This window comes from Corvus cornix, chromosome 1A (genome assembly GCF_000738735.6).
Source record: "Corvus cornix cornix isolate S_Up_H32 chromosome 1A, ASM73873v5, whole genome shotgun sequence".
Taxonomy (NCBI): domain Eukaryota; kingdom Metazoa; phylum Chordata; class Aves; order Passeriformes; family Corvidae; genus Corvus; species Corvus cornix.
Genome location: NC_047057.1, coordinates 64105777 through 64130943, shown reverse-complemented (window position 1 = coordinate 64130943; position 25167 = coordinate 64105777).

The window sequence follows — 25167 nt, the reverse complement described above, 5'->3', positions numbered from 1 at the left end:
GTACAAACCTTTCTGCAACAGGAAATAAAGGATTGCATTTAACCTGTTAGACTATACTGCACCTGGGAGCAAGCAGAAATTTGGCAAGGAAGGATAAAAAAGCCTAGTAAAAAGCTGCATGTAAAAAACAGGAATCTGTTCCATAATAAGCAATAGTGATCGTTAAATTAGCCCAGGCAAACTTCTTAATTGTTTGATGAACTGAGAATAAAATCTATCATTTTCATGAAGTGAGTTCTCACCAGATAGAAATGGTGGAGAACAGCTGACTTCTGACCAAGGAGTGACACAAAGTCAGTGACAATTGAAATATCAAGATGAATGTGCCAGCTGACTTGGTTTAGTTATCATCCCAACTGACAAGGACAGCGAGGGGGGAAAAATCCTCCTCATCATAATCCAGTCTTTATTGAAACAGCCAATCTCAGCATGCCATTGTCCCCAGCCTCATGATATTCATTCCCCACAAAAGGACCATGAAATTACAGAAAGGGGTTTGCAGCTCTTCAGGAGCAGGTAGCAGAAAAGATAAACCTACAAGCCTTTTATCTGCAAAAGCTTCTATTTTAATCTGGTCCAGGTCACAAGAGAGTGGTTTCAATCAAATGTTCTTTACCAATGAGGTGCCACACAGCTCAACTGAAACAGCAGAGACCAAAAACTAAAACTTTTTCTTTGGAATAACAAAAATGTGTTTATCAAGTTATCTGGGGAAACTCACATAATGCTATTTGTTTTTGTATCCCATGCTGATATTCTGATATTTTCAGATCCAGAGATACTTTCAGTGCCTGCTGATTTAACAGTGAAGGTGTGCTGTGTAGGCACTGTGTACCTCCTGTAACCCCTATTTCTATTTCAGAAGCTTAGGTAATTTTTTTTTAAATCTCCATCAATTTTTCCTTGCTTGCTGTCATTTACTAAAAACTGCTGATAGAAGTAAGAATCTCTCTGACCAGTTTATCAGAAGTTTATTTAATGGTGGAAAGAGTGATACCAGGAGACACTTTTCCAAAAAAATTCTGTAAAATTCTGTCATAAATAAATTAATATTTTAATCAACAAATGGAGTCTAACAGCAAAAGAAGCTCCTTTTTTTCTGTATTCTGACTCTGAACCAAAACAAATAGTAATGTAATAATGCTACATCAAACACTGTAATGAATTTACACTGGTGAAGTCTTGGCTGTCTGATGACAGCATTCCCCCAGTGAATAAGTGCACAGTGCATTGTCCCCTCTAGAGCTCAACTTCAAAGCCCTGGAAAATCTCCTTTGAGTTTTGAACCTTCCAGATCAAAGCCTTGGAGTTCATTTATACTTTTAGGCTCAGATGAAGGCAGGCAGTAAGACAGCCGTGATTTAGAGGATAAATCACTTCAGAACAATGTCTATGAGCATTCTCTATGGCATTACACTTGAAATTAGGTTTAGAAAGTGATACCACACAGACACAAATGCAGTTTTAGGAAAACTGAGGCAAAAAACCCCATTCTTTTTTAACTTCCCCAGTGGCACTTACCTTTTGATTTTGCAAGTTTGTTTACAAAATAATCCCCCACATAGGTCTTGATGGCTCACATCCATGAGAATTTATACATAACTGGGATTTAACCTATCTGTTCACTGCATTAGAGAAAAATAAAGACTTCAGTGTCTAAAAAAATCCCACACAGATATCTGAAAAAATAAGCCTCCCCTCATCAGACAAACAAACACTCTCTGGACCAAGCCTGTGGTTTGATCTGCATGCAAGCTACATCAAAGCCTGCCTCGTCCAACCCTGCTGCATATGAATCGTTGAAAAGGACAAAAACAACCCCTACAGCAACCCTGCTCACACTGAACAATGAAATAATGAGTTTAGATACATTATCCATAATTTTTCCAATATTTATAGACTCCTTGGGTGTGCTTAAACATAGGAAAGCGATAATCAGCCCAGCACAGTATCCAGGCTCCAAAGCACTCCCATGGCTGATGAAAGGGAGTGGTTTAAGGCCTTGGCTACTTCTCTTGGCCAGTTGTATAAAAGATTGAAGCCCAGGGCAGCTTGGGCCATGGAAGATCCCCTGGAAGAGGCTCAGTATTGGGAAGTCTGAGCAGAGCTGAGCAGCGCAGCCACAGCACATCTTCCACTGCTGCCCCTCTGCTCTTGCAGTGCTCGAGATCCCTGTGCACCTTCAGAAGGCAAACTATGCAGGGACTTGCCTGATTCTTGAGACACCATTTCTTTTTCACACCTAGAAGTGCTTTTGAATAGTGTGCCCTAATAGGCACTGAGCTATGGGGAGGAGCAAATCTCCAGTCTGAAGAGTGGACTGGGACTTCATTTTGTAGAAGACACATCATCTATTTTAAAGGCCTACTTTTTAAAAAATGCTTACTTCTAAATGTAAACAGATTTACAAAACGAGTGAAAAAGAATTTTACTTCTCTAGGTCCTCCTTTAGATCCTTTGTAAACCATCTGCACAGAGCTGAAAAATTTCAAATGGAAACTTTTAAGATCTCAACAACCAACAGTCACAAGGTTTTCTGAGTTTGGATAAGAGTTTGGCTTGGAGTCATGTACAAGCAATTGCTCAGGGTGTATTTGGGAAAAGACTCTGGGAGAGCCTAGAGGGAACTCTGAAGAGATAACCCAACAAATACAATTGAGCCCCGACATTTTACATAGCGGTTTTAACTAATTAAACTTCTAGCCTATAAAATTATTTAATTATGTTCAAGCATTATATTCAATTAATACCTTTTTGTTTCTTCTTATTGTCAGTGAGGTCAAATACAACCAACTGATTTGCACCTTCAAGCAGTAAGGGTAAAATGCTCAGCTTGTTTGTACAAGTTCTGACCAGCTGCTCAATATAGAGAAATGCTGCTGTATTCAGAAAAAAACCCCAAAACATGATTTGCTTCCTGCCAAATAAAAACAAGACCTAAAAGGAGCCAAGGGACAGCTGACTGGAAAAACATTCATTTCCTTACTGGTCCCCTATTAAGCATTGCAAGCTGTTGGACAAAAACAGTGCACACCATTTGCCTCCATGTAAACAAGACAGGGACTTACACAGATGTCACCTTTTGATGTGACTAACAGAAACCCTGGAAACTGCTGATGCTGCTGAACTGGGAAGTTTGGGGCAATTTTTGCCCTACATTTGAATTGTATGAGTTACCCTAAGCAAAGAACCTATCCTTCCCCTTAGGAAGCTGTCTTGGGAAGTCTCTTGGTCCCAACTGCAGTAGTGCGTTTACTCCATAGGAATGAACTCCTTCCCTGCCTTCAACCTGTAGAAATACATATCCTGCCATAGAGTGGGATTTTAGGAATGTTGACTGAATGCACACAGAGTGAAGCAGAGTTAGGCCATCCTTAACTCACAGGTATCAATCCAAGTCCTACTAACAGCTGATGTTAAATATTGGGGCAAGACACTAGTTTTTTTGAGGCAATCAACCAATGCCAATCTATGGTAAGTGGTCTCTTTTCCCACCTGTTCTCTAATTAAGCATGAACACTTTGAGCAGAGTCCACTTGGCTTATCAGTCTTTGTATGGCTCTGACTTTATCTGGGGGTTTTCTTTTTTTCTTGCTTTTTGAAGTTTATGTTTTGGATGCAGGAATTCTGCCAGGATGCAGAAGGATTTATAGAGCAAATGCAGCGCAACAGGCAAGACAACCACTAGCTGTGGATAGCTTGGGTAGCCACTGGAAAATGACTTTTACATGTTCCTGCTTCACTCTCCAAGGACTCCCATTTGCAGAACACACTGGAGCCAAGCAGCCAGGAGATTACAGACACACAGGTGACAAGCTCTGAGTAACACTAAATATTTCAACTTTCAGCTAAATCATCTGGATCTGTGGCTTGGCTAAGTGAAGACAGAGTCAGTAACACATAGATGGGGACTCCAAGAAGTAGCACTGACCCAGGAACATCTAAAAATTAAACAATTCTCAACAAAGCAAACACAAAACACAACTTCCCTGATGTCTTTTATTTTCACACCTACAATTCCTGTGCAGGGGAACAACTTCTGCTGGATAGCACCGAAGCAAAAGCCAAATCAGCTTGGTTCAACCCTGAGTTTGTTCAACCTTCCATAATTACACAACCTGGAATTTGAAACTGCTTAGAAGAATCCTGCTCCTCACCAACACAGAAAAAGGAGAAATGAAAGGAGACAAAAAGGAAAGAGAGCCATCTCTACAGTTGCCTACTTGGGTTTCCTTGCAGGGAAGCTACACATCCGTGCCTGTGGACAGCAACTAATGTTAGAATATTTTCCTACCAAATGTTTAGATATGAACCACTTTCTCTCAATTAAAATTGTGTGTTAATTATTTAAATATGTTACTTTGAAGTCATGTAAATGTGGATAACAAAATCTGTCCACCATCCATTAGGTCACAATCTCACAAATTACAGAAAAAGGAAGAATTATTTATTTATGCATACTTGATTACTAAATGCTGTGGCACGCTCAGGCAAACTTTTCCTAAAATTTGATGGAGAAAGACCATTGACAGACCATTTGCCAAATGTTTATTTACAGGGAAATAAAACAAAAAACCCCAAAACATCAACAAAGAAACAACCGAAACAAAAAACCCTCTATGGAATATGGTTTGAGGGCATTAAAAAAATATGACATATACATTAATCTGTAGTTAAATCAGAATAAGTGGGAATGAAGGCACATTGCAATTGTAGCTATGCAGAGGCTTTTATTGCTCAGAGTGTCATGGGAGTGCAAAATAATGCTACAACTTCAGCACAAACTACAGCCCAAGAGTAATTTTTAACTCTCATAATGATAAACAATTACTCAAAAGTTTACCAGGAACCTCAGAATGTTTTGCTGTCTAAAATCAGGGGGTTTAATCAAGTGCTAAACCAGCACTGCATTTGTTGACAGTTTATCTACTAGAAATGGTGGAGGCCAAAGTAGTTCAAAAGAGATGGAGAGCTGCCCTACCCTTTCCCTTCTGTTATGCCAAGAAGGATGGGGAAAAGGGATATTATGTGGAAGGTTTTAAAGGGAAAACATCTGAAGCAGACAAAACTCCATCTGCTGAAAGGCAACATAACAACAGCAGATAAATTACCAAGCACAGGATGTATCTAGGACTCAGAGATTTTGAGGCAGCATTTTATGGCGTTGTTTGGGCATAAAATGCTGAGTGAATAAGGTCAAAAAAAGAGATTGAAAAGAAACCTTTGAAATCTTTCCACAGTTTTTTAGACACTCGGCCTTTCACACATAAATAAATATAAAATATTGCTTTGTTTTTTTAGGCATCATAAAGTTAGACTAGTCCCATGTCTGATGGTTAATTGGGAAATACCAACCCAAAAGTTCCGAGGCAAAATATTATGAATTGTTTGTAGGTCCAAAACCAAAAGATGAAACCAGAAATGTGAATAATATTACTCTACACTCCTGAGAAGTTCACGAGTAGGCCAGTGATGCCTATTTATTGGTTACAAAGTAGACAGTGGGAGAGCGAATGGGATTATGATTTTAAAACTGACTGTGACTTCAGAGCAACTGGACACATTCCTGAAGGATTCAGAATTCCTGGGAGGACCTTTGCATCTGTAGACTTTGCCCTGCTTTGATTATGATCTTCTCTAAGCATCGGTAACTGCCCACAGATGCCCAGAGAGGCTGGACAGGCCTGATGCTTCTGTCAGCATTGCCACTGGTCTGCTCCCCAGGATGTTGCCCCACACAGGAGCCCCACGCAGCTCCCTGGGGCACAGACTCCACTTACACACGTTTCTGGGCTGGGTTTTGCTCTCCCTGCTGTACATATCTTGTTCCATGTGACAGAACTGGCAGTGCTGCACTGCTTAAAGATGCTGACACCTGACACACGAGTGCTGTTCTTACTGGGATTAACATTTAGGTGAGAAAATCTCCATATTAACATTACTGTACATACAGCTCCACTTTAAAAATATTTTCCAGCTGGCAAAATCAGTCAGGTATGATGTGACCTGTCTGTGTGTAAGTACTGGAGCTGCTTGAGACACTATTCCACATCTGAAATGTTTGCACAGGGCTTCAGGCAGGAGAAAGATTGACTAGGGACTTGCACCCCTCAGAAATCGCAGCCAGGAGCCAGATGGAATACTTTGCTGTCTCAAATGGCAGCAGATACTGAGGTACTGAGGTTACTGAGGTAACCAAATCCCACCCTGAACAAGACAAGTGCAGAAGTTCAACGTGCAAACAGCTTTCTCATGCATCTACTCCATACACAGTCAGGAAACTGCAGCCAGGCAATTAAAGAATGCATTCCTAATTGCTACCAACTTGAAATAAGCAGCAAACTGAAACAAAGTGGTTTTTTCAGTCTTTCCAAGGTACCACTTTGCCAGGAAAATAGACCTTTTTTTTATTTTTGCTAGGATGTTTCATATTTCATTAAATATGTCACTAAGGGATTCTAAACTATTTAATGTATTCTGAAGCACATGAAAAGAAAATCTGTTACTTAATTATCAACCAGCTCTAATCATTGTGCTTATGTGTGCAGGGACTGTATTGATATCACACCGACAATTATCAATCTGGCCTGTCCTGGTTTCCAAACACAAGCCTCTTCAAATATGTGTCTTCAATGTGGTCTTTGTAATGAATATGACTTATCTTTATGGCATCAATAGTGTTCTGTTTACTTCATGGACAAGTAAAGTCATGACCCTGTCTGCTCCAGACTGTCAGTGGGAATGAGACCTGAAATATTAAATATCAAGAAGTACAGCTCTGTGCATAAAAATCCTCCTTGAACTCTAAAGACAAAACCCAGACTGCAGAGCTGCTGAGATCAGCTGCTGGTGAGTCATCCCCACGTAGTCAGGCCTTTTTTTTACAGTTTGGTCATGTATAGACAACATGAGAAAGAAAATACCAATACTGGACTGTGCAATTAGAGTATTCTATGTATCTTATTAATGAAAATAAAAAAGAATGTATCATAAATACACATACACAGGTGTGTATAAATACACACAGTTGTTTTTACTGCTGAATCCTGCCTTGGGACACAGCCCTTAATATGGGCCTTTGAAAACCTTTCTAAACATGTCTAATCTTTTTCCTATTTCAAGTCTGTGATTTCCCTTCCATTGCTTTGCACACTGTCACCATCCTTACTAGTTCTGGGTGTCCATGGTGCAGGATATTCAAAAAACTCTGGGCACATGGCTACTGCAGACAGCCTGAGAGGTGTCTGTGGAGCCAACGTGGATGCACCCACCGATTCCTGGAATCCCATGACAGCCAGAAGTGGGAAAAGAGTTCCCTCCATGCCAGGGCTGTGCCTGCCGTCACAGAAACACCTGGAGCATTATCAGTGACTTACACAGGAGAAGAGGCAAATTTTCCTCCTGTCTTGGGGTGACTTTATGATCGCCTATCACCACTCTATGCCCAGACATGAACCCTGTGCCTTTCTGTGCCTTTAAACTGGGTGGGAGAGAAGAAAAAAAAGTCAGACGAACTTTTCAAAGCAGTTTTGTGCTCCAAGGTCACTCTACTCCTCTGCGTGCTCCTACAGCAGCAAGAGCAGAGAAAGCACCCCTCCTTTTTTTTTTTCCCCCGAGTTTTTCGGCTTCTTCTCAGGAGAGAGACAGAGATTTAAAATTCTTTGCTGTTCAGCCAACTCGCTAGCTGAGGCAAGAACTTTCCTTGGACTGTTCTGGTCCAGCCCGGATCACCAGCACCAGCCAGGGCCTGGAGAGGCCACACTCCAGCTGCAGAGAGAGAACAGCCACACCTACAGAAGGACTTTGAATTTTACCAGGTTCTCTCCACAGTGAGAGGTTTTATTATTTAGCATTATTCTGTTCCCATGTGTTTGTTAAATAAATAGTTTTTCACTTTCCTGCGAGGAAATTTTTTTTTCACAAACCCTGTGGGGGAGGGATAGCTGTAACCTGCCTTCTATCAGAGGACGTTCAAATTTGGATGTTCTTCCGCATTTGTCTCAAACTGGGACACCTCCCATTAGCAAGAAAAGAGGAAAACGTAGCATAAAATATCTGCAGAGGATGGGTTTGGATTGCAGGAACATTTACCACCAGTTATATTCCAAGAGGCTTTCACAGTCAAACTGCTTCACCTTTGCAACACGGCCACTACACAGGTTTGTATAAAACATCTTTTTCATGTTAATACACATTTCCATTTGTCTATAAGCAGGAACAGAAGCAGAGACAGTGGAGAGCTGAGCTCTGAAAGGCCAGCCCCAAAGGCTGATAAGAAGTGCGTGTGTCTGCATCCCCCAGGAGCCTGGTGTCACACACACAAGTGTGCAAACAAGTAAAGAAAATAAATTCATGTCTGACTGCAAAATGTTCCCATAAATTTCCCATGCAGCAGCACTTCTGTGATTAATCCTGACACAAAGCACAACATTTAGCTGCCTAAAACCAAACATATCTGCTAACACTAGGACTCATGAAACAATGTCTTTGTTTAGAGCTGCCCCTGTGTTGATTATCTGCACTCTAACAAGGGCTCTGTTTTACACTGGAAGCCTTTTCCTCCGTGGAGGACAACTCCTTGGAGTGCCTCTCCACTACCTGACTGCCAGTTTTCATTACACCTCGAGGAATTTAATACATTTCAGACTTCTGCTTCAGAAAATGAGACTGAACTCAGCCAGGGGGTTCAAAAGTTATTGGTGAAGACAAAGGGAGAAAGAGGGGGAGGAAGGGAGGAGACTGCCAAAACCAGAGACACAGGGGATGATCTCATAACCCTCCTCTCCTTGGGAAACCATGAAAATGGGATCGGCACATGACATGTTAGAGCTGGATTAGAGCAATGCCTTTTTCTCATGCCTTCACATGACACAAATATGGAATATTCATTTAAATAATAACTTATTACATCTTCTGGAAAAACTATGAAATAACTGTTAGGAGCTAGAATACACGGACATGGGCTGCAGAGCACAGACCCACAAACTCTCACCTTGCAGACCATCTCTGTCAGCTCAACCAACACAAATGGAAACCAACTCTGCTTTCTTATATGCACAGGATCAATGGAATGGTGAGTGATCCTTGCAGAGAAGAAGATCAACGAGTGGAAAAGCATAAAAAAGGCCAGTGTGCCTGCATAAACTGTTTTTGTCAAACCCGTGTAATGTAGTCACACCAAAACAGATTGTCTTGAGATGTGTGACTAGGGATTATGACCCTTCAAAAATTCCAAAATCCTGTGGGTGGAGATCAAATTATTATTAGTATCATCATCATCATCATTTCCCATTTCAACTACAACTTAAAATATACTATGTATATGCATTTCTATGTGTGCATCATATGAAAAAATACTTTTCTCAGCCAGAAAACAAACATAAACAGGCATAAAACATTAAAAGTTTGGAGAAAGCACTTCTTCCACAGAGCAATACAAATGGATAGTTTCAACCTAAATGAAAACGTTTTGCAGAACTGTAAACATTTTAAAAAATGAAAAGAAGAGTGCCTCATCACTCTAGGTTTTGTTCCATATACCATCTCTAATTATGCAGGCATAGTCAAGGGCAGATTGTCAAAAAAGCTGACGAACAACAAAAAGAAACTCAGCACAGATAACTGGAGTCAGAAAAAGTTCAATCTTACACTTCCATGCCTAGTGAATAGAAAAGAACAGATTGCATAATGTTGGGTGCTGTTCACGTCTGAAGATCTGGCTTAAATAAATATATGAGAGAAAAAAGTAAGAAAGCCAAGACACCTCTATTTTGCTCAAGCCAGGTTTTGAAGCCTAAATTTAAGAGCAAAAAAGAGGCAGTTTTGATTATTACATGGGGATGTTGAGGTACTGCAGACAGTTGTCAGTAAATCTTAGGCCACATATTAATACTAGAGCTGAGTTTTGGGTTTAGGTAAACAAATGCACAAACTCATGTACCTTTAAATATTTTTTCAAAGGAACAATTTACATTTCCAAGCATAATGCTGGCATAATTTTAGACACATTATACCTAAGAAAGAAGGGAATGTTTTGTGTACAATGTCTGCTGTCTTTCATACTTAAAATCAAATTCATTATTGCCATTTCTAGAGTTTAAGAAAGCATATTACAATACGTATTCCTTTCAGTAGCTTTCATTCTCCTAAGAACTATAAAAAACACCCTCCAAAATGCAAACAAACCTTGAAACACCATTCACCTGAAGGTGTAATCACTTGGTTAGTAATTTTAATTATAGGATACAAGATGTTTTACAGAGTCAGAGGGCACAAATTAAAGCAGAGCAGCTCAATGCACCGATTATTCCTTTGGTGTCTGAGCGCCCTCTGCATCTTTTGAGGTGCACATTGATTTAAAGGTCTGCTTTAAACAGACTCCCAACTCCTTTTTTCTCTTGCCAACTACTCCCAGGCATGACTTTTCTTTCTCTGAGCAGTGGAAAGTAGGGAATCATCTTGTTGCTTTACTTGGGAATGACAAAGGTCAGTCCCAGTCAGGGCATGGTGCAAGAGAGTGGAAGGATGAATTTTAATTCTCTCCTTAGCCAAAAAAGTGACACCTGTGAAGTGACCTGGTGAGGGTTTGTGGCACTGTTACATGGCAATGGCTGAATTTCACCTTCAAACTCTCACACTGAATGGCCAAGTCTAGGCCTGGGCAGGACAGAGCTACAGGACAGACAGAGCTTTCACTTCAACACACAAACAGAAGCTGGCTGTGCCCTCGAGCTGCTGGCTGTTTTTTGCTCCTACAGCATTTTTCAAATCTCATTGTGTGAGAACAACTACTAGCTGGTAGTAGTCAGAAGGTTTGGCAATTTTCTTTTCTTTTTTCTTTTGCAAGACAATTACCTACATTGAGTAACTTTCTACATTAGAAATGGTTAGAACAGCTGAAAAGTACCTGCAATATATATTGCTTACAAAATATTTCAGCAGTCAGTGAAGTGTCCATACAAGAGTTGGGAGGGGAAGTTATGCTGTCTGAACAGCCCTACTCCAGGGCTGCTTCTACTAAACAGTATTGCAGCAACTGCAGTTTCAGAAGCATTGACACACAGACAGGGATGACAGATCATCTGACAGTGAGAACAGAGTAAATCCAACAGGAACAGGCTCAACTTTGAGCTGGCCTTACAGGGACACTGATAATGTGAGGCTTTGAGCATGCAGGGCTTCCCCAGAGTTCAAGGAAAAAGAAATACGAGGGTGTTGGGATCACAGAGAAAACTTCTGCAGCCAGTAGAACAAATGGACAGCTGGGCTAATTTTGATCTATGCCTCATTGAACTCTACACCAATTTTTAACTACATAGTTTACTCCAGGATGTGAAGCCTCCAGTTCCAGAGACTGAGGAAAATAAAGTTCCTCTGAGCTGCTTGGGATGATGCTTTTTCTACTCTGAGATGTACCCATAGCATACATACACTGCCTGCTCTCCTCCATCATCACCTCTGGAACAGAGCTTCCAAAACCACGTTTTTCAGTGGTTTTGTGAGAAACCATCATGAGCTGAAAACAAAAATCCCTAAAGGGCAGGTTCCCAGCTGCTGTGATATGGGAAGTTTCTCAGCCTCGGGAAGAATTCTCTGATAAAAATGAGGATGGGACCCTTTTAACCCCATACCTGCTTTGTCATTTACTGAATATGTAATGGGAGACCCAGGTTCAGCTGCCTGCCCTGCCGACTGCGATGGAGAAACTTGCAACTCAGTTTCCCACAGTCATACAGAATAACAGTCCCTGCCCAGAAAAAAAAAGAAATCCCACGTTTTTCTAGACAACAGCCCTACTGCACCTTCTCCAGTGTCCCAGAGTTCTCCTTCCCTTTGAGCCAATCTAATTTATGTATTAAAAGCCAAGATACATTAAAGATTCACTCTTTCCTGCAGCATAGCCTGCCAATCACCTGGCAAGGAGATACCAGCACCATCATTAACTGAACAACAAAATGTTACATCTTTTTCACTGACTACGTGAAAAATAAGAATCCTTTGGGTAAACCTTGACATAATCTTCACAACCCAACATTTATGTAAGGTCATGGGGCAATTAGAGAACTGGGTGAAAAAATACACATGGCAGGCTATCATTAAATTATTTACAGTGAAATTGCAGCAGATCAGGTGCACAGCAGAAATGTTATCCAACTTTTGCCCTTCCAGATTGGCTTTGGACACTTCCTTCAGCAGCAGCGGGTGCTCTGCAGCTGTTGAGCTGCTGGTGGATCTGGGTCACAGCCCTGCTGAGGAAACAGAGCAGGGTTTGGATTCAGATCAAGTCCTGCTGCAAACTGGGGCACGCTCTTGGGAAAGGGGACTGGCTGGAACAACCCCAATTAAAACCCTTACACAGAGCTGCTTGGACCAGTGAGGAGATAAAGGCCTGATTCTGCTGTGCCCCACTGGACAAAAGCACCTCAGTTCTCCCTGTCTTCCCTCCCTCCTGTCCTGTATCTCTCTTTTGATGTGGTGGGCCTTATTTTGAACCTCATTATGAGCTCTTTGAAGCAAGAACCATATTTTCCTATATGTTCATAAAGCACAGAGTACAGCTGAACTTGCAGGGATGTTTCCAATAACAGCTCAGTCATTTAGATAATGTTCTCTCAGAATGACTGAGAGCGATGCCAGCCATGTGTTGAGCAATGCTCTCTCTCTACCAGTAAATAAGGAACCCAGAGGTTGCATGAAGTCAACTACCCAGAAAGCCCACAACAATCAAACTTGGTTTGTTGGCTCCAGGGAGGCAAAGATCGGACATCTGCACTATTCATATTGAAAAACAGCCTCCTCCTGTTTTATCTTAGAGTGCCTGTGGTCCACTTATGTTGCCACATATCAAAAGGGCAATAAACAGCACAGCTTAGTGATTTTATTACTGCAGCATGTTATGGTGGGAGTTAACAAATAGGTAATAAGATAGGCTTCCAGTTGTAGTTTTTAGGGTACTGTTACACGCAACTCAGAGCAATGGTGACCCAAGAAACATTACTAAACACATTTGCACTTTTTATTGTTGTGCTTACAGGGAGATTTATGTAGGCTTTTTACAAACCTAAAATGGCTGTGATAATTTATGGCCACAAGATATTGCTTATAGAAAATTTTTGAGACTTCTAGGTACAGACTGCCAAAAACTATAAAATCTAGCTCTGAAACCTTGAAGTAAAGAGCAATAGGCTATTCAGTTTGTGTGTTAAACCACATCTGTGTGCAACATACAGTAGAGTACTTTAATGCTAAATTATTCCAAGATGAACAACCTGCACAAAAAAAACCCCCAAACACTCTCCCCCTCAAAAGAAACTCCCCACCCAAAACATTCCTTTCCAAACTTCTGCATCTCATGCTTTAGAGGCCACATTGCATAAAGACCCATAAAGTTATTGATTTAATAAATCCACTCCTTATTGGACACACAGCCCTCAAAATGCCTGATTTTCAGCAAGTATTATGGCAAGGCAGTAGCCTTTCCCAATTTTAAGGCAACAACTCTGTTTCAGTCCTGAGCCACTCTTTCTACCATACAAGAAAATCAGTCTCACAATGGGTAGCTGAGGCCTGGGAACTGAGATACAACACTTTAGTGAACCATAAATGAGCTAGATTGACAGGACTTTTTAATGACAACATTCTTAAAAACATTAAAATGGTATGTAAAAGCTGCATTTTAATTTTGATCCTCCTAAACAACATCAGCAAAAGGCCAATAAAGATTTATGGCTTCATAACAAAATAAAGTGGATGTATGTCATCTTGTCCTGCTACTTGCAAAGACAAGGAGGGAGGTCATTGAGAAAATGTTTATTATTCTATTTTGTACTAAGAAAAATAAATAAAATCACAGTTAATCAGATGAACTATTTCTAAATTACAACATGTAATAAGGGATGGCAGACATTATAGTGAAAAAAAATTCCTCTAATTTATTTTTACTCTGGTGGTCAGCAGAGCAGGGACAGTGGAAAACAGAGCGTAGCAAAGGGTGGCATTCCAGCCTCATTCCTACCTTAATAGGCTTGGTGGGGCCCCCTGTTTGCAACTGGCAAAACTCCAGAAATTACCCCACAATATCTGTCTCAGCAGGCTCAGCAGGAGATCCTGCAAACAGCCTTCACCCACTGAAAGCCTTAATTTCATCTGTCCCTGCCAGAACTGGGATATTTTCAGCATACAACCCAGGAGCACACCAGCTAAGCAACCAGCAGCTCTCTAGAGAAAATACCATTTTGGAACTCTTCCACTTGACTCTTTATTGCAGAAATGCATCTTTTTCCCTTTGAAAAGGGTAAAAATTATTTTTTTTACAGGATGGGTGATTGTATGCCTGTATACAAAGTGTTTGCTCATGCAGAGCCCACTCTTCTAAAAGTTTTAGAATTAGTAAATTAACAAAATAACTGCTCAACAAGCTGTTTTTTTAAATCAATCTACAAAAAGCAGACTTGACAAGAATTAAAAAAAATCCCAAAACAACATAAGTAGATGCAGCAATAGTTACCTTTCCCTAGGTTGTCAAATATTATGAATGCTTAGTTTGAGAATAAGGTGGTGTGACATCACTTCTTTGTGACAGAACCAAACTCCAGGAAGAATAATGTAATTATCACTTCTGGATATCAGTTTTAAGTGGAAATTAGAGCTTTTTTGGTTATGCAGAGTAGATGATCCACTATAAAACCACTGTGTTTACTCTTTTTACACAGCTTTCAGCCATCATAAAAATCTTTCTTGACCTTCATGGCTCCCAATTTTCCATCTGGAAGATTGCTTATTCTAAAAACAGGTAAGATATTATAAATTAAAACAGAGAATGTGACTTTTCAAAGTAGAACAGACATGAAGAACCTTACTGTCTACCACAGTGTTTCAGCAAAACACTGTCATGCTGAACACAAAAGAAGTTGTTATCAGTTGTAAACTGTAACTTCATTCCTAGAAATCAAGATTTCCTCACGTGGAATACATTGTAAATGAAAAGAGAAGAGAAAAAGGCTGTGAGTGATCCATATGGACTCTCAGAGTCACTAACATATAAAAGAAAAAAACCCTACAGATCATTACCCTTACTAAATATTCATTATCATTTAATTCAGCTAAGTTGCTGAACTGACTGTATTTTGAAAGGGTAGAAAAAGAAATAAAGTCTTCCCAGGAGGGAATAAAGCAATGAGCTGTTACATACGAATAAGTACAAAGTTAAGTATGTTCATGACATTGTGTAAGTAATTATTTGACGGTTAGTTAATTAAATTAAAAATCAGCTTTAATTCTGTATAGAACCAGAGCTTTTATGTATTAAACACTTACATAAACTGCAACCAATTTAATTTCAAACTTTTGAGTTTACTGAGCCTGCTCTTTGTATCCCTAAGAAATTCAAATGCAAGGAGCACATTTGAACATATGCCCTTGCTGATCAAAAATGAAACAAACTGTAAGATCCTTGTCTGACAACTCTCTGAGGAAGCAGCCGAAACTTTAGATATCATTTTATTCCTAGACATGACCACTTTGAAACAGGCCAGGTGTGAGCAGCAACGAAAGCGCCGCTTCACTCAGCAAAATTGATAGCTCTACATAAACTACTAACACGGTGTTGTTTTGGCTGTTGAACTCCATGGGTGTAGAAATTCCTTCCTCTGAAGTAAACAGAAGAAGTCTGGTGTGTGGTAAACTCAATCCAATCCAATCCATGGAGTTATCCTGGAACACTCTAGGCCATGCCAGCCCCCCAGCAGCAGTGAAGTGGGCGCTGTGTCCAGCCTGTTCGCTCAATGACAACAGCTTGGCTCAGCTCTGCTTTCCCTGATTGTGTTTTATCAGTAAAACCCCTGTGAACAAGGCTCTTCTGTAAGCACAGAGAAGCCAACACCTGGCACAGTGAAACCAGCAGAGAAAATATGGAATAAAGCAGAGGCACACTTTTAATAAAGATTTGTGTGTCTGTGCCCACAGCAATGCAGGCGCAGCCCACCAGTAGTGCCCCTATGGCAGAGAATGGAAACCTCAGCTGGCAGATCCCACCATTTACACTCCTCTGAGGGGTGTGGACACAGTGCAAGTGGGAGAGATGACAGCTTCTGGCCTCCCAATCCCATAACTTGAAGGGCAAAATCAGGGGAACCTGAGGCAGGCCCAAGTGCCACAGTATGGGGGGAGCGGGGCAATGCTCAGTTACAGCCTCTCTCTAAGCACAGCAGCACCATTTCCCAGATGTCTTCCTGTTCCACAGGGCAGTGTAGTCAGAATGAAAAGCACTTGGCTTGGGACGCTGCTCAGATGCTCTGGTGGAAGCGTGAGTATCTGACTTCTCCTGTTACCAGACTGCCACAGGGTCCATCCCTCTGCCAGGATGGTGCTTGTTTTCTGAAGTCTTGGGACTCATCACTGACTCCACATGTTCAAAGAGCATGGAAAAATGTCTGGTTTTGTTGTTTGGGTTTTTTTTCTTCCCTCCAGATCTACACTAAAATGTACTTATTTCCTTTCAGTTGCATCACTATGGTCTGTGGTTTTATCATCACAGCTCCTACTGTGATAATGTTCTGCCTACACTTAGATTTTTTACTGTTGTCAGCAACAGGCACCCACCCAGCTGTGCAATCCACCACTCCCTCAGGTGATATTAAACAAACTCCTCAGAGGCTGAATCCAGAAGCCTGCACCCCAAAATGAGCACCAAACCCCGGCTGTGACCCCCTCAATCTGTGTTCTCACCTCGATGGACCATGGAGCTGATGTTCCCCTGTGACAGCCTTGAGAGGGCCCAGGGAGGGAACCCTGTCTGCTCTTGTGTCTGTTTGTGTGCAGATGAGCTTTTTAATCATATAACTTATAAATGTTTGCCAGCAATATCTGCTAATTGGCTGTAAGTCTCCCTCAAAAATTGTAACCAGCAAATTGTCTTAATATTTAAGGCAAAATACCAACTTCAGCAGCAGGGGGAAATCTTGTAAGCAGAAAGTCTGTTTTCTTTAAATTTGACTTCAGCTCTGGGAACTACGTAATTCCTTCTCAAGCCCCCCAGAGTGGCTCCAACCTCTTGCCTGCTCAGACAAAGCTAATGAGCACATTTAAAGCTTGAGCTTTACCTAGTCCTGGTGCTTGAAAATCCGGAATATGTAAAACTCCCCCAACAAACCCAGGTTCCAGTGCTGAGAAGGCTCAGCCTCCTAATCCCACTGTGTTCAAAAGAAAGTTGCTTTGTTTACATGAATTTGGCTTTCAGGGTTTTTCCCCAACAATCTGGACAAATTTAAATCAGTAGAACATTCAGGCAAAGTTACAGATTTCAGTGCACAGAGAGCTTAATGTACAGCACCTCCTAACACACAACAGACCTTCTTTAAACTCCAAACAAAGGCTGGAGGTTGTTTTGTAAAAAGAAAAATCACTGCAATAGGTCAAGATTTTCTGGATAATGGGAGTCTCAATAGAATATGCAGCCACAGCTGCCCTGTCTGAGGGCAAGTGATGCTTGAGATATCACCAGACACTGTACAAAACCAAGAGGGATGACAGAGAGGAGGTTGCTGGGCAGTAGCCGAGCAGCAGAGAGATTAAGTGTAGCCAGGACACTTAAATCTAGGCAAATAATTTCCAAACTCATAAGTCATAAGGTATCCCAGTGTTCTAGCCAGCTAAGGCAACTAGAAATGCAAGCAGAATATATAATTTTCTTGTACCTCAACAGCAAATAGAAGCACTGAGAGAGCGGCAGCTCTTGCTGTCACTGACTTCCAAGTAAGCCAGATCCTTACTTCCTGAAGGATTTGTGCCTTTATTTCTCAGCATGATGTCTGTGCAAATGTGCTCTTCTTCCTTCCCTCCTCCCCCATCCCAGCTTCCCCATGTTCCACTTATATTTTTATTTGGAGTACAAAAAACACCCAGCAGCAGGATGAGGGCGAAAGAAGGGGGTGGGGAGAGGGAATTACAATGGAAAGCCCCTCCGGACTACATTCTGTAATCAAATAACTGCAGGTTCTGCTCCAGGCCAGCCCATTTTTCCTCTGGCTGTCGGCTATTCCGCCCTGCAGAAAAGGGCTCTTATTGTGCTCTGCACAGGTGCATAGAAAGGCTCCTAAAGAGAACTCCCAATGAACACAAGGCATAAACAAACTCAAGTGTGGTCTTCTCTTCAAGAAAATAATTCAGCCAATGTGAAACTCCCCCCTTGTAATAAATTAGCTCCTAAGAGTATTCAAAAGCTGACCTCTGACCTCCTCCTGTATTATTCTCATGACCACCAGTGGGAGAGGAGGTCAAGTTGGTCAGTTCTTCTCACCAGTCACTGATGCCTCTTTAGCAAAGGAGGGGTGGGGGCGGAGGGAAAAGAGAAAGAAGAAGAGAGGGAGGGGGGAGAAAAATCAAATTTGCTTCTCCATTGAAACTTGGGCTTAGTAAGTAAACCAGGAGGCCCAAGCCTTCCCCGGCAGGCGTCCAATTTTACAACACATTTGTAAGTGTGCTGCTGTCTAAATATCCTGAACACGGGGAAATTCCACACCAGGGCTACAGCCAGGGGCCGGCCCTGCACCGCCAGCTGCCGCAGGATCCTTCCCTCTGCAAAGCCAGCCCAAGGAGAGCCCAGGGAAAGGTCACAACTGCTTTGGCTGCCTCACTCACACACACCAGGCTCCTCTCCTCGTTGGAAGCATATGAAGAAGGTTTGGGTGCTAAAAATGGAATAATTTGTTAAGTGGCACATTCCACCTACCTGTGGCTGGCACATGTTGAGTTCATTCATACTCACAAGACATTCCTTGCCAATCTCTTCCAACATTTTTCACTTAGTGGGCAGTAATTTTCACACAATGGTATTGTGCCAGATAACCTTTGTCAATAAAACCACAAATTCATTTGCTTCCCATGTCACATGCAGTTTCACAGGAAACCCCTCTTTTGATAGTCTGGATAGTTACAGGACTCCTGGTAAATGGAGTTCTCTGGAAAGTATTCCAGCTATCTGTAGCTGGCCAGAACTTGATTTATTTTACCAGCATATACATCAGGCTGGGCTGTGAAAAGAACCCACTTTTATTTTTATTTGGAGTACAAAAGCTGCTCTGTAGTTTCAGTACCTCCCATTGCCTGGATACTTCTCTGTCACCTCTGCACTTTGCATTGCTGAGAGGGAAGACTGAGACATTCAGCAGAGAAATACATTGAATATTTCCCTTGTCAGAAGGATATTAATCTCAAAGTCCATTTCATTACCTCTCAGCAAAGAAGAGCATTTTTATCTCTGCATTCATCAGCACATAATACTTCTACTTTGTAAATCATCTCCACTGTATCCAAGCTCCTTCCTGTAGCTCCACGATAAAGTCTTCCAAGTCACTGCTTTGCAATTACTCTATAACACTATACACAAATGAACATTTTCCCATTAATTAAATCTAAATTGTATAATTCTGTTATATTTTAAATGATAGTATAGTTAACTGGAGAGGAGAGCTGAACACATAAAAGGTAAGAGAAAAAAAAGGCAACACATCTCTATGCAGACAGAATGAATATGTTTTTTTCCCAATTATTGTTAAAGTCATAATAAAATTTATAAGGGAAATCATATTCTCGGGACAGAAAAAACCCAACCCAGCATGGCATCTTTTAGTTCAGTTTTAAGTTGCACAAATTTTGTAATGAGTTCATGTTGTTTAAACAATTTTTTCTACTCTTGTTTTATACGCCACAATTCTTCCCAGTTTTGTACAATATCACTGTACAAGACTAATTTATAACCTTTCCTCTGGGAACTATATGAATTTTGTGATTTAGCTACTGAAGTGTACAATACATACCCTTCTGATGAAATTTTTCTTTTATTAAATTAAAGCGACTTTTATCTTTTATCTTAGCAAATCAAACAAGTAGATCAAACAATTTGGAATTAAATATTGTAGTCATTCTAACATTAAATACTACATCTATTATCCATTAGCTTTCAAATCTTGATTTCTATTTCTGTCTGTTTGGAAACAATGCAAGAACGTAAATAGATGCTGTTGACTCTGACGTGTGACTCATCCCAAACCAAATGGGTGCATTTTCCAAGAGAGCAAAGAAAACCTGATAGAAACACCACACAGCCAGCTGCTCTAAATGACCCAAGTTGTGGTGGCAATCAATTACTCTGAAAAAGAAAACACAAATCACAGTAGAGTCCATAACCACAGAATTTCCTGCTTCACTAAGGTGACAAATGGTAGGACCTAAGCTGTCAGTTTAATTGCAAGAATCTGAACAATTCAGAATAAAACTGCAGCTGAGATAATTGAAACAGCTAAGTATTCCAGGGCAAGGCTACTGGTGATCTCACACTTGCTTAATGATCTGAGTAAAAACAAGCAGCATGATCAGGTCTCACTGGATAATTCACAAGCAAACACCATCATAAGCGGCCGCGCTTATCTCATGTTACCAAATAATACAGATTTTAAAATTTAATGAAGCCTGACATACCTAGGTTAGTTCCCTACTCAATAATTTTACCCTCAGATTTCCTATAGCTTTTCCCCAGGAGCACAGGCCTGTTTTCACCATCTTTACCCACACAGGAGGACTATTGGTTCAAGCTGAGTGACTGAAAAATGGGACAACTGATGCAAAGGGCTTGGAGGAGGCTGCAAACTACAACATGTTTCTCCTACACTTCAACTCTAGCCAGATACCTGAGGTGCTGAAAGCCTTCAGGACAATGTCTTTTACCAGCTGGCACAGCACAGCCATCAAATTGCTGCACACAAGGCAGAACCTGGAATCGTGCACAGACTTTGATGGGCTGTAGACTGACTGGAAAAGCTTCTCTGTATTCACCCCTAATAAACTTACTAGGGAGATGTACTAAATTTCATACAGCTCATGTGGGGATTCCTCCATTGTTTCATGATAATAGATATTAATTATGAGATCTGTGAGGCCATTAATATCCATTAATGACACTGTAAGTCAGAGAGTGCCCGAACAGGACTCTCCTCTCACAGCCCACCCTGTGGCCTTCTGTGGGAGCAGCGTAAGCCTAAAGCCAGGGTGGAACTGAGATGCTGTTTAACTTGTTCATCAGGGATTGTAGGAGGGGTTGATGCCTCCTCAGTAGTTCACTGATGGTACAAAGCTGGGAGGAGCAGCTGATAGCCCCAAGGGCTGTGCAGCCCTTCAGAGAGACACAGCTTGGAGAGATGGGCAGAGAGGAACCATCTGACATTCAACAAGAGCAAATGCAGGTCCTGCACCTGGGCAGGAACAGCCCTGGGCACTTGTACAGGCTGGGGACTGATCTGTCCATGAGCCAGCAGTGCCCTGGGGGACAAGAGGGCCAATGGAATCCAGGGGTGCATCAGGACAGGGCACCTGCTGCAGTGCCAGCAGGTCAGGGAGTGATCCTGCCCCTTTGCTCAGCCCTGTGAGGCACATCTGGAGAGCTGTGGCCAGGTCTGGGATCATCAGGACAGGAGGGCCATGGAGCTCCTGGAGCAGGGCCAGCAGAGGCTGCAAAGACAGAGGACCTGGAGCATCTCCCTTATGAGGAAAGGCTGAGGGAGCTGGGGCTGTCCAGCCTGGAGAGGAGCCCCAGCTGAGAGGGGCCCTCAGCCCTGTGTGTCCCTGTGTGCAGGGAGGGCTCCGAGCAGGGCCCAGGCTCTGCTCCGTGGGGCCCAGCCATGGCACCAGAGGAACGGGCAGGGACTGATGCCCAGGAAATTCCACCTGGACAGGAGGCAGAACTTCTTCCCTGGGCAGTGGCTGAGCCCTGAACAGAGACCAGAGAGGGTGTGGAGTCTCCTCACTGGGGATATTCCAGACCCCTCTGGACACAATCCTGTGCTGTGTGCTCTGGGATGGCCCTGCTGGAGCAGGGAGGTGGGACCATGTGTCCCACTGTGCTCCCTTCGAGCCTGACCCATCCTGGGATTCTGAGATTATGATTACCTGATAGTTATGATTAACTATCCTTTCCTCTCTCACTCCACGCCATACCTGCTCAGCAAATATTGCCTGATGCATAAAGAAAAAGCAATAGTAAAAATGCAAATAAAATTACATACATTGTCATCCATTAAATTACAAGGTAGAACTGTTGCCCATTCTCACACATGCACATAATGTCATCATCTGTGAATACATCACACATCAGAAAAGGAGTCAATTAATAAGAAAATGGAGGTCAAGAGTGCTGATAAATACACAGAAAGTTCAGGGCAGGGAAAGCCAAAGTTCTCTGATATTTGTAAGATTTTTGTCAATACAAGTGGAACAAAACTTGCCTGTACTGATACAAAGAGCTCTCTGGAAGTGGAGAGGCCTGAACCCAAAGAGTTGCCAGGCAGCCTCTCCAGCAGCCCAGCATCTTGGGTCTGGGTTCAGAACATTTGCTCTCTTCAGCTCCACCACCAGCACCTTGCTGCTTTCAGGGAGTTGTTAGCTTTACTAAGTAACTTTAAAAAAAAACCCCAAAATTGCATCTAGAATGAAAAAAACATCAGATACATTCCTGTAATGTTTTGAAAACATTTAAAAGCAGTCCTGAATTCAGACTCAGGTTATTCTTGGCTAATGATGCAGTATTTGGGGGCAGGGGAAAGACACCAAAAAGCAACACAATAAAAAAGGGTGTGCAGTTGAGCTTGTTGAGAGTTAAGCAGAATAAACTCAGCCATGTGGGGTAAGAGGGCCACCAATCCTCTCTAAACTTTGCCCAAACCTTACAATGAAATTGGAGCAGCACAGGGGGATTCCACCCTACCTATTCCCCATGTATTTCTCCCATGTTCAGCATACAACAGATTTGATCTGGGGGGGCTGGCAGGTGTCAGAAATACAGATGCAAGTCCTCAACACCCTGCACTCCCTCTGTTGCATCACAGAAAGCAAAGAGGATGAAAAAACTGCTTAGGCACAACTTGCCCAATTCTGAGGGTCATTTCTTCTTCCACACTACAAATTATTTATTTCAGAGAACAGAATTCCTTGTGAATCCTTCTACAGATTCCTCTGTTCATAACTAAAATCGAAATCTTTAATGCCATTTAATTTCCTATATGTTCAAATATTTGGTAAACTGAATCTTCATGTGTTTCAGAGACTCCTTAAAAATTCTGAATGGCATTGCCCTGGAAGTAAAAACTCTAACACTCTACAAGTTAAATAACTTTCAAAATTCCATTTAGTTTTCATGACAGATGTGCGATAATGTGCCTTGTATTTAAATTAGGATTTAAAAGTATTTTACCTTAATCTGTTTGTAGAAAATAAACTCACACAAAAACCCCCATTCACTCCCTTTCTGGATAATCCATTGTAACTTCAGTAAACTGTTATCTTATGAAGTCTAGCTGTATGTGATTAATAAGCACATTAAATTGAATCACTGGAAGTTTCCATATACTGAGAAAATAACTCAGCATGTTTTAAAATTGTAACAAGATTGTTAAAACTTGTTAGATCTGCACTGTTGAACTCCTATGGTTTTAGAGAACATGACCTGCTTTTACCTCCATAATGAGACCAATTCAGTAAAATAGGGAAGTCTACCTGAAAGTGATTCAACACTAAACTGTGTTATACATTCTAGAGTAAAAATACATTGACCTAAATGTAAATTTTTCATCATTTTCAGATTAAATATTTTGGTAGTGATTTTTAAAATGAAGAAATGAACATTACAAATTTTAAGTGATACCATGGAATGACTCCTCATCTCTGACAAACTACTTCCCAAATTCAGCCCAAATCTGGGCATACTTTTGGTTGCCCTGAAGGAGTAAGGGCTTTTTATTCAGTTTTCTAAGAGAGCAGTGCTGATTAGTTAGAGGCTGAGGAGCAGATGTTTCCCAAAGCATTAAATTTTGAAAGATTTTTGTTTTGGAATCACCCAAAATTGGAATAAAATCTCCAAAAGTGGACCCAACTGCAAGAAAAAAAAATCAGAATATTCTTTTTTATAGTTAACTGAGATTTAGTTCTTGAACTAGAGCAAATCATTTAACAAAAAGATACTGCTAAATTCTTTTAAGTATTAGCATTAAATGAGCTGTGAAGAAAAACAAAGTTAATACATGAATTAGGTGTTCCAGATTTAGGGCTTATAAAATGGGTAAGAAAAGAAAAATGAAGAGATCTGCCTGAGTTAAGGCTGCTGTAAGGCACAGCTGGACCATGCCATGTTTCCATAATAAACCCAATGTCTCCTTTCTGCTCACTGAGAAATGGCAAATGCCATTTATTCGACAGGCAAATAAAAACAAAGATCCATTTCTCAAAATTACACATTCACTCCTTTTCAGGAAAAACAAAAGCATTAACTCCTTCTGAAATCTCCATCATCCTCAGCTTTACCAGCATGCAAAAATAACAATTTCCTGGGTTTTTAAGCAGTTTGCCAACAGCCTCTGCAACAGGGAACCGGGGCAAGTATTTTCTGCTTTGAAGTATGAGGGAAGGCCTGAACTGTCCTTGTTTATGAATGAGTTTAGGATCCAGTGAACTAGAAAACAACTGTGCCGTAACAATCTGAACTAGAAAAGACAAAAATGCTCTATTCTGGCTGACTGTACCCTCTCTCTAATTTTATGCAGTGTTTAACTGCAAATATCTCTGTTACAATTAAGTATAAAAGCTGGTTTATTTTCTGAACTTCATAGCATTTTTACACATGGGGTTTTTTTCCCCCCACTACAGAGTTGTTCTTTTTAGAAGTGTTTGTAGGCAATTGGTTTTAAAAGGGCTCCAGGGGGCTTTTCCCTACTGTGTTAAGCTGTTTTGATATTCTTTTACAAGCACAGTCTTAAAGTTGTTCTCCCAGATGCATTGTCATACTAATCAGCTTTATGAGGTTCAAGGTCGCCATTCAACATTAATTATTCATTGTACAATTCACATCTGGGGATGATGCTGAAAATGGCAAATCATGTGAGCATGGAAAAACACATTCATCGAGCATCTTCCCCGTATTTCTTCAGATCAGAAGGAATAAGAAATCAGAAGGAAAAAAAAAAACCAGTGCTAAGTATGGTACCGTGGAAATCATGCATAAAGATCACCTCCAGGAATACCTGAGGTTCTCCTGACTTTATACAGACATCTCCAGTGACCTTAAAATTAACTACAACAGAACAAAGGCAGGTTGTGGGCATTGGTCTCAAAACAGTCCTGTGTCCA